Source organism: Mixophyes fleayi, chromosome 3 (assembly GCF_038048845.1).
Source record: "Mixophyes fleayi isolate aMixFle1 chromosome 3, aMixFle1.hap1, whole genome shotgun sequence".
Classification (NCBI taxonomy): Eukaryota; Metazoa; Chordata; class Amphibia; order Anura; family Limnodynastidae; genus Mixophyes; species Mixophyes fleayi.
In genome coordinates this window covers 13,140,826-13,152,205 of record NC_134404.1, presented here as the reverse complement: position 1 = coordinate 13,152,205, position 11,380 = coordinate 13,140,826, and the positions used below count along the sequence as shown (strand labels likewise).

Here is an 11,380-nt window from a genome sequence, read left to right as displayed (position 1 = left end):
GTGGCCAGGTCTAATCACAGGAAATGCAATAAGCAGCCATTGTTCCTGGTCAACGGATCCCCCTGCTGAATAGCAAATCACTGATGACTAGGTCAATGCATTATTTAGGTAACTAATTATTGCTGGGTTTAGTAGTTCCACAGCACCATGGTTCAGCATACAGTACATTATATTACAACATTTGGTTACAATAACCAAGAGTAGTATAACTATTACATACTTGCTAACCTTTAAAAAGTGAATTCCGGGAGATGCCGAGCAGGGGGCGTGGTTGGAGGGCAGTAGGCGTGGTTGGAGGGCGGGGGGGGGCAGGGCACAATCAATCGCGTCATTTTGGCCCCACCCCCGTGACAAAAACATTATTTTGTTGCAGGGGGCGGGGCCAAAATGACGGGATTCACTGCAAATCACGTCATTTTGGGGAGTAAGTTCCAGTATGTGGGATACTTGCCTGCTCTCCCGGGGGTCCAGGAGACCTACCCAAATTTCGGGAGTCTCCTGGACATTCTGGGAGAGTTGGCATGTATGATCTGTTACATACACGAAGATCTAAGCATAAACAGTTACACCATAATAGTCTGTAGAACACCATTGACAGAAAGGGAGCCGAAGGGTTTTTAAAAAGTACATTGATCCCGGTGAGGAATGAGGTCAGGCTGGTTGAGGTGAAATTACCCCTTACTCTGGTCAAATTTGTTCTTGAAATTCAATAGGCAGGGGATGTACAATGAGAAGAAACTGCTATGAAGAATGCGTTGTACACACCCTTTTACAATATGTGAATGTGACAAAGATGCAGCAATTCTTCTTAAAAACAGCAAGAAAATATTTATATAATGATTAGTTTTACAGTTAGCTATGTAACCCACATGTTTTGCAGTTTATGAGTATTGCAAAAAATATTCTTCCGCATATTATTTACAAGAAATGCGGTTTCACCAGACTTATCCACATATATAAACCCACACAGACCTCATCTCATAGACTATATCCAGGATACACTCTGGGGACATCCAGTATCAGCAGGTAACAAGACTTATATTACACAGTTCTGGTTCTGTAACACAAACCTCCCACATTAGTCTTATTGTTAAGATATCATATTCTTTACTACATGTCCAAATCTTAAAAGATCTGGCAGGAACTTTTATGGTAGGTAAGAAACAGATTTTTTTCTGTTGCTTTAATTGTAAGTAGTTAATTTACCCTATATTCAGATTCCGAAATATTTCTCATTTATTAGGTATGGGGTGCGACCAGGGCCGGATTTACCGCTAGGCAACCTAGGCACCTGCCTAGGGCCTAGCGGCTCTCGGGGGGCACAGCTGGGGGGGACAGGAGTAATTTTTAAAAAAATGAAAAAAAAATAAAAAATTCGGCCCCTCCCCCAACTCGCGGCACCCCCCCCCCCGCGACTCGTGAGGGGGATGGGGGGGTGCCGTAAATCGGGGGAGGGGGGGTCGGGTGCCGCGAATCGGGTCCCGGCAGCCTCTTCTCCTCTCAGTGTCTCAGTGATAGAGAGAGGAGGAGAGGCTGCCGGGACCCGACGAGCGATCACGTGACTCTTTCTTTTTTTTTTCTTTTTTTTTACATCTGGACTGACGGAGAAGGAGCAGCGCGCAATAGAAAGGTAAGTAAAACAAGGGGTATAAGTGGTGATGGTGAAGGGGCACAGAAGTGGTGATGGTGAAGGGGCACAGAAGTGGTGATGGTGAAGGGGCACAGAAGTGGTGAAGGGCACAGAGATGGTGATTGGCACAGAAGTGGTGATGGTGATTGGCACAGAAGTGGTGATGGGCACAGAGGTGGTGATGGTGAAGGGCACAGAGGTGGTGAAGGGCACAGAGATGGTGATTGGCACAGAAGTGGTGATGGTGATTGGCACAGAAGTGGTGATGGGCACAGAGGTGGTGATGGTGAAGGGCACAGAGGTGGTGATGGTGAAGGGGCACAGAATTGGTGATGGTGATTGGCACAGAGGTGGTGATGGTGATTGGCACAGAGGTGGTGATGGTGAAGGGCACAGAGGTGGTGATGGTGATTGGCACAGAGGTGGTGATGGTGAAGGGCACAGAGGTGGTGATGGTGAAGAGGCACAGAGGTGGTGATGGGCACAGAGGTGGTGATGGTGAAGGGCACAGAGGTGGTGATGGTGAAGAGGCACAGAGGTGGTGATGGTGATTGGCACAGAAGTGGTGATGGTGAAGGGCACAGAGGTGGTAATGGGCACAGAGGTGGTGATGGTGATTGGCACATTGGTGGTGATGGTGATTGGCACAGAGGTGGTGATGGTGATGGGCACAGAGGTGATGGGGATGGGCACAGAGGTGATGGGGAAAGGGCACATGTGATATTGTGAAGGGGCAAAAGTGACAATGAAGGGGCACAGTGTGATGATAGAGGTACAAAAGTGACAAGAGCACATACTTGGATTTATGCGTATTATTTTTGCAAACAACTTAAGTAAGTATTTCTGCCCTGACTTCAATATTTATTATGTTGTTTTGACCCAACTACGCGGCGGCACATGCTTTTATATCTACTTAACTATAGGGGTATATGGTAGGCATGCGGCGGCACATGCTTTCACTTCTACGTAACTATAGGGGTATATGGTAGGCTGCAAAAATATAGTGCTATGGATTGTTTCAGGGAGGGGGCCCAAAAACAGTATCCTGCCTAGGGCCCTATGAGGTCTAAATCCGGCTCTGGGTGCGACCACTAAATTATTCCTGTCAGTATTGAAAGGAGAAGAAAAATAAAATAAATTTACTTAGAGTGGTAGACTTGGGGGTATATTTACTAAATGGTGGGTTTGAAAAAGTGGAGATGTTGCCTATAGCAACCAATCATATTCTAGCTATCATTTATTTAGTGTATTTTACAAAATGAAGGCTAGAATCTGATTGGTTGCTGTAGGCAACATCTCCACTTCTTCAAACACGCAGTTTAGTAAATCTAACCCTTGGTGTTCTACCATGTCTTTAACTTATTGTTTTTTATTTTGTATTTCTTATTGTTTCAAAAGTCTTGTTTTAAGTTTATTGATTTTTTTAATTTAAAAATATATTGATTATAAAACAGCGAAATATAATAGAAAAAGGTGCGGTGTGAATAAATCAAATTGTGAATTAAAATAGTGGATGCAATTTATTTGACTCCTGTTTTTTATTTTCGAGCATAGCAATTGGGAATGAGTATTTATTCTGTTGAAATTTAGATTCCCTTTTCTATAATAGATGTCCTTCCTTAGTTTGAGGTTCTGTTTATAATGTTTATATTGTAAAAGGAGATAGTGTGTTAGTTACTGCAAGGTATTGAAAGATAATTGCTAACAAACTCCTTAATGGGGGTATATTTACTAAACTGCGGGTTTGAAACAGTGGAGATGTTGCCTATAGCAACCAATCAGATTCTAGTTATAATTTATTTAGTACATTCTGCAGAAGGACAGCTAGAATCTGATTGGTTGATATAGGCAACATCTCCACAGTTTAGTAAATATACCCCTTAGAAGTTTGTGGGAGCTATATTGTGATAAATAATAATTTCTTAGCTACCTTCTAAATGCTCCATTCTAAATCAGAGCCTTTAAAGAGCTATTGTGGTAGAGGGTGATTTGCTAACTACCGCCTCATCATGCCATTCTCACTTTGGGGCAATGTGATTTGTGGAGAATAAATTTGCTAGCTATCTAGTAGATGCTGCTGTCTAGCTCAGAGTGTGTGATTACCTATATAATCCTAACTTTTTATATTAGCAAGGTGCCCCCGTAATATTTTAAATTATCATAATATAAGATGCAGCCACAGAGACGCCGATGCACGTTTCGCTGGTAATATAGTTTTGCCTTGACAAAGCTGCAATATAATTTAAAATATTACGTTGGCACCATGCTAATACAAAAGGTTATGGTTATATTGCTAATCACATGCTGCAAGACATGTAAAAACAGCCAGTATTTAACTAATGTGCAAAATAGTAAACTCATTTTCACCCCTTGCATTGTAAAGTGGTTTGTCCAGGAGAAAACTTACTCCTTATTTTGCCTTACTTTCCTTAATGAATCAGACCCATAGGGGTATATTTACTAAACCGCAGGTTTGAAAAGTGGAGATGCTGCCTATAGCAGCCAATCAGATTCCAGCTGTCATTTTGTAGAATTTACTAAAAACATGATAACTAGAATCTGATTGGTTGCTATAGGCAACCCGCAGTTTAGTAACCTCTAAGGGGGGTATTCAATTGTTCGGCTTGACGGACGAAAAACTCACGCTCTAAAACTATTACTGTTAATACGGTAAAATTGCGCTTAAAAACCGTTCATACAGTAATTTACTCGCTGAATTCAGCGAGTAATTACCGGCAATATAAAAACTTAACTAAATACAAACGCCTACACACCTGTTGTTTACCAATGTAAATGTCAATCAAATAATGCAAATAAACCACCCCAACTTCCTATAATCTAGCTGCTATGCTAATGATATAAGCACTATCACTATGAAGGGGTCAATATGTAATCAATCAGATAGTGCTACTGATCATCATTATGTATCGTGTCACCTGCGCTCCCCCACCTGCAGGAAATACACCTCCTAAAAGTCACATCTACAAATGTGTGTGCGTATAATTGTGCCACAATTATATGACATTCCCACATCCTACCTCTCCATGCGCAGGGAGAATATCCAAAAACTGTATAAGAAAGTATGTATACGCATTTTTGGTGTAAATGAGATTATTTGTATTCAGCATGAAAAAATGTAAATATCTTTATTTTATAACATCCATTAATTTTTTTCAATATTGTTTCTTTAGGTTGGCGTTTAAAACATTTTTGGTTTTATCGGAAGAATGATATTTTTCCTCTCTGCTGCCCTCTTGCTGCTGTTCTCCAGTACTACTGCTGTTGAATGTAAGCTGCATGATATGTGATCTTTTAATAATAATAATAATAATAATAATAATAATAATAATATTGTCCTTTTTAAAAAATTTTTTTACATATATGCCAAAAACAAATTATTTCTGAGGCTCATAAGATATCTGAGCATAATGATCCAATGAATATCCTCTAAGCATTCAATGAAAAGTAGTTCTGAGCCGCGACATCATTGTGGGGCACTTTTGGAATATGTTACATTGTGACATCCCCCTATACCACTAAGGGGCCACATTGGAGTTCTTGGAAGATAGTAGATGGGAAAAGGGGAGGGAAGAGAATTGCACGCTGGACTGGGGACCCTGCTACCATATTTCATCAGGAAACGGGATCTACAGAGACACTTACACATACTGTATACTCAGAAGATGTACTTTATAGATGCTGTTACTGAAGAAAAATGGCACTTCTGCAATTCTCAGTACACTTATTCTGGTTCTGACCATAAAGACAATGGAATATACAGAAGAGATGTGAAGTCTATTCAGGTCTCCTAGGAGTATAATCCAGGACACAGCTGCTCCCTTTACCCCAATCCCCACTGCCAGCATGAGAACAGTCACTCATCATATACGTCACATCTCCATTTCCTCATGGATATGAATCACTTAGGGCCAATGAGAAGGATCTGTACAACATCTGATCCCGGAGACTTGTGTGTATACACAAGTGCCCCAAGTCTTCTATTGTCTTTGTTCACTAGTTTGATTTGAGTTCTTAGCTGCAGCAGCAGTACCACTATACCTTTCTACACAAAGGTCTATAGGAATGATTCCATTTTTCACATTATGGGGCAGATTTAATTAGCCGTGAGGTGTTTCTGCTCAACTTACCAGCAATTACGGTGCAGAAATCTCTGCTTATCATTGGTCACCCCTCAGTGAGGTGCAAGCCAAAATGAGTAATGATTTTAACCATAAATATCACTTGGAGATACCTGGCAAGGAACCCGGAGACACCTACGAAACCTCAGCGAATAGAACAAGCCCCGAGGACTATTTCCCCAGAAATAAGGTGAGTCAATTAGTCCCTTTGTTAAATGTGAACACTATGGGCCTGATTCATTAAGGAAAGGAAAGCAAAATAAAGTAGTAACTTTGCTCTTAGATAAAACCATGTTACAATTAGAGATAATCACTGGACCCCAAGTGTTGGTTTTGGTTTTAGTTTTGGATCTGGATTAACTTCGTGTTTTGGTTTTGGTTTTGGCAAAACCGCCGTTGTGTGTTTTGCTTTTGGATCCCGATTGTTTTTCTAAAATCCCTATTTTTTGGGGCTAAAATCACATAATTTGGCTCTTTTTTTACCCCTACATTATTATTAACCTCAATAACATTAATTTCCAATAATTCCCAGTCAATTTTTGTCAAGTGACAAGAACACTGCTACCCCTCCTGTTTCTGTATGAGCAATGGCACTGGAGACTGGAGAGTGAGAATAACACCCCTGTTTCTGTGTGAGTAATGGCGCTGGATCTCCTGAGGAGGGAGGTACTTATGGAATCCAAAACCCGCAAGATCCGACAGCGCAACAATGATGTTTTGCCTCGATTCAGATCCGAGGACGCATAGAGATTCTGTGCTGGCTTGGCTTGGTACTCGGATCCCCTAATTTCAGATGGGCTCAGTTTTCAGAAAACCGAGCCTGAGCATCTCTAGTTACAATGCAAGGGGTGCAAATTAGTTTATTTTTTTGTACATAAGTTAAATACTGGTTGTTTTTTCATTTAGCACACAAATACTCAATAGCTTTTTTTTTTACACTGAAGTTTAAAGTTAATCTAGGACATGCCCTACCCCAACTATAAATCTGTCATTACATTTTAAATTTATATCCCCCTCCAATGCAACATGGTTTTCCAAAGTGTACAGTTCCTCCGGTTTTTTTTTGTTTACTTACATTTATGACAAGAAACACTTAAAGCATAAAATAACTCCTTACTTCCCAAGTTCATGTTGCGGCTCCCAACTTTGAGGGTCTTTGATTCTGAAGTATGTTGGAAGCATGTACATATCACTGTGGGGTTTGGCCATGCCTAGCATTTCTGGAGCACTAGACAGCCCTTTACTAGAGATGTTCACTGACCCCCGTGTTCTGGTTTTGGTTTTGAATCTAGATTAACTTTGTGTTTTGGTTTTGGTTTTGGCAAAACCACCCTTGCGTGCTTTGGTTTTGGTTTCGGATCTGTATTTTATAGAAAAATTCCTAAAATATGCTAAAATCACATAATTTTGCTCTTTTTTTTGTTCCTACATTATTATTAACCTCAATAACACTAATTTCAAGTCATTTGCAGTCAATTTGGCCACCTCACAGGTCATAATATTATTTGCATACACTTTGAAACAAAGACTGCAGCGATCTGGCTGGATGGTAAGCGACAGAGCAATGACTCAAACACACAGCAGTTCCTAGCACATCTAGGACACATTGGCACACAGCAGTGTCAGTAAAGAAAAGTGGTGCAAGATGGAATTGTCCTTGGATCATGAAATCAGTTATGGTTCATTTGATCGCTTCACACATTCCTTGGATAACTGTGGTAATTCCACAGCTAATACATGGTGACGAGCGCTGACCCCCCTGGGATACATGCATTTATCAGACCAAGACCAATCCAGAGATTTGTGTCATTTCTGGATCAGAACATTAATTTTCCTCTAATGCCTTACTGTTTTCTTCCAGCTCGGCTTTTACATGTAAAAGTATTTGGACACCACTTTTGGAGTCCGAATGACAAGGTCTTGCTCGGACACGACTGACCTTACAAGAAGTTGCCTCAGTGACAGTTGCAGAACTAGCACTCATAGAGAAAGGCGAAGGCCTCATTCTTTCCCTGCCACTGCATGTGTAGAATGGCATGTTGGGGGAAAAAAAATCCCTGCAGTTTCATAACCTCTAATTGTTATCACTCAAGATACAGAAGTCTTGTCTTGGTCATAGATCATTAACTATATTTATGCCACAGATACTTATTAGGTATTCCTGCTACTAGCACACAAATAGGTCATGCTGCTTTGCATATAAAGAAAGTTTATTAGTGTTTTGCATTAATATGTGCCAGTGACAGCAGAAGTGATTTTGGCACCCAAGTAAATGTCACAAAACTGCTTCCTTCTTCTGTTTTGATGGTGTCAGAAATAAATGTACCTGTCAGCATTAAAGACATGAGATATTGGAAATAAAACTATAAAAAAAAACATTGCATTTTTTCTTGACCAAGGTGAAAGGTGTCTTTTACATTTTGGTTTCCCTGACATACAAACACTATGCACTTTAAGATAAGCTTTATCACTTGATGTAGAGGGATTACTATTATCATTACTGGTGCCAGCAGCTGCTTGGTGCTCCTGCTCTTCTGTGTACTGCTGTGAATCCATTTTGATAACACCGTACACTTTGACTGCAAATTCAGAAGACCAAGCCTGCTAGCCCTAGTATTTGTATTTCAGCAGTGACAATTATCAATGGAGCAATAGAGCTCTTCTCTTTGTGTGTTACCTATATAAAGCTGTACAATTTGACTGCAGATTTACACAAAGCCTGCCAACCCTAGTATTTGTATTTCAGTAATGACAAATAGCAATGGAGCTCTTCTCTTTGTGTGTAACCTATATAATACCGTACACTTTGACTGCAAATTCAGAATACCAAGCCTGCCAGCCCTAGTATTTGTATTTCAGCAATGACAATTAGCAATGGAGCATTGGATCTCTCCTCTTTGTGTGTTATCTATATAACACCGTACAATTTGACTGCAGATTTACAGCAAGCCTGCCAGCCCTAGTATTTGTATTTCAGCAATGACAATTAGCAATGGAGCAATAGATCTCTCCTCTTTCTGTGTTACCCATATAACACTGTACACTATGGGACTGCAGATTTAGAAGACCAAGCCTGCCAGACCCATTATTATTTCTATTTCAGCAATGACAATTAGCAATGGAGCAATGAGGCTCTCCTGATTGTCACTTTAGACTGAAGAACACTGCTACCCCCTCCTTTTTCTATTCTACCTATGACGCTGCCCAACTGCTCTACAGACTATACTACCCCTACTAGGACGGTGGGAAGCAGCCCTCAAGTCAGCATGTCCCGTTTAAATCAGGACAATTGAGAAGTTGGAGAGTCTCTGAGATGGAGACTCGTGTATTATGGACTCCTGTTGGGTATTCCTGTAGCCAAGAAGAACGTCTGTTTTCATGTTATGATTTTGTTGAGAAGTGTTGAATTACCTGTCAATGGTTGTTTTTCCCTTTCTGATAAAACCGCCAGCAAAATTTTAACAATCTTCCAAATTTTGACTTCATATAGGTCCCGATACATAGCATCAGAGTAGTCAGTTCAATACACCCAGTCAGAAGAAGCATCCAAGGTTTTCTGTTCCTTGCAGTGGCGGATCGGGGCGATCGCCCCCCCCCCCTAGCAGGGGCTTGCTGCTGACGGCTGCACACTGTGCAGGTCCGTTCAGCATTGACAGTGTGCTGCCCGGCTGCTCTGATTGTGTTTTAAACACAATCAGAGCAGCGGGACAGCACACTGCCAATGCTGAACGGACCTGAACAGTGTGCAGCCATCAGCAGCCTTAGAAATTAGAAAGGGGGCGGGGCCTAAATCGCCCCCCCCTAAAATCGCCCCGGGTAGAGCAGTTGCCTAGATCCACCCATGGTTCCTTATCAAGTAAATATTAGCAGGAGAACTGCTAGGTCTTCAAAAGGCCAATGATTCAGTCTCACAGCCATATTCACCTTCATTCATAGCCACACCTATCATGTACATTGAAGCAATGTGCATAATAGAGTTACATATGATGGTAATAAAACAATGCATTTCTATGTATTTCAGATTAATGTGTGTCGAGGTCTAACAACTGTATATAAAACAATGTGCATTAAATTAATGAAAATTAAAAAATCAGTAATTTAAGAATGATATAGGAAACTAGGTCCTAGTAACACCCCTAAGATAGTCCCTCAGGATAATTATAACATAGTTTTCAATCTAACGCTTATTAATGTTAATTATTTTGCTCCGTTCTCATTTCTTTACCATAGATGAAAATGTTGCCCTACAGGGTGTTGCAACACAATCATCCTTGTACATTGAGCAGACCACCGCCATAAAAGCCATTGATGGGAACACGGATATGAACTTTTACCATTACTCCTGCTCTTGTACAAATGCGGAGCCGTCTCCCTGGTGGAGGGTGGATTTACAGAAGTCCTACAAAATATCTCACATCACAGTCACTAACAGAAGTGACGGCAGTTACGAGAGAATAGACGGAGCCAACATCCTCATCGGGGACTCTCTGGCAAATAATGGAAATAACAACCCAAGATAAAATATATATTTGTGTTTTTAGTTTGTGATTTTAATTTTGAAATATAATTAATATCATTGAAGTAATGAATGTGCTTCTCAACATTTAAAAGTATCAGTAAGCTATTAAAATGTTGAATGTTTCTATCAAATTTCACTAGATAATAAGTAACATATTGGGGTAAATGTATCAGGCTGAGAGTTTTCCGGCGGGTTTGACAAGTGGAGATGTTGCCTATAGCAACCAATCAGATTCTAGCTGTCAGTTTGTAGAATGTACTAAATAAATGATAGCTAGAATCTGATTGGTTTTTCAAACCCGCCGGAAAACTCTCAGCTTGATACATTTACCCCATTGAGTGATTTGATAAGATATGTTATGTGGGTTTACTTACAGCTAAACTCATTCCCTTAACTACCAAAACTCATAAGCTATAGTTAGTTTGTTGTAAAAGTGTCAATTTTAATTATAGATGCAAATACTGGTAATAAGGGTCAATTACTAAACACAGAAACAGGTCTTTAAGTGCCAAGTGTATCTCAAGGTGAACGCCCGCTACACGGTCTTTGGAAACACTCCCATAAAATAAACCTAGATTTACACTTAACGAATGTCCCAAAAAATACTCAGGGTGAGACAATAAAAGTCAAATGAAAGTCATCCTGATATCATTCTAGGAGCACCTACATCTTTCATTTAAATGTTTTTATTTTTGTTCAAACATACTGCTTGGTTACACACATTTATGTCCTAATCCTGACACCACCTTGGAGAGTCCTTCATTACGTAAACTTTCCAGTTTTATTCCTAAAACACAGCTTAGTTTAATGTACTTTATAGCGTAAATCATGTCTGGCCTACCTGTGGCTCCCCAGGTGTTGTGTAACTACAAGCCCCAGCATGCTTTGCCAATAGCCAGCCGATAGCTGCCAAGGTATGCTGGGACTTGTAGTTTCACAACACGTGGAAAGCCACAGGTTGGACAAGCCTGGCGTGAATTAATGACGAGAGTGAGGGGACATCAGGACTGTCTATATTACATGAGGAAATACTGTGTGTGAAGCTTCTCATTACATTGACACCAGTGCAACTTGTAGGACTATAACAGGTCC

At 40.5% G+C, this 11,380-nt stretch overlaps 1 long non-coding RNA gene across 1 annotated transcript; it reads left to right on the top strand.

Moving 5' to 3' along the window:
- Window positions 1-994: 994 nt before the first annotated feature.
- On the top strand, window positions 995-10,274 carry LOC142142591 (uncharacterized). Its single transcript, XR_012689230.1, has 3 exons — window positions 995-1,026; window positions 4,822-4,918; window positions 10,000-10,274. It is a non-coding gene; the product is annotated as an uncharacterized LOC142142591 (long non-coding RNA).
- Window positions 10,275-11,380: the final 1,106 nt, after the last annotated feature.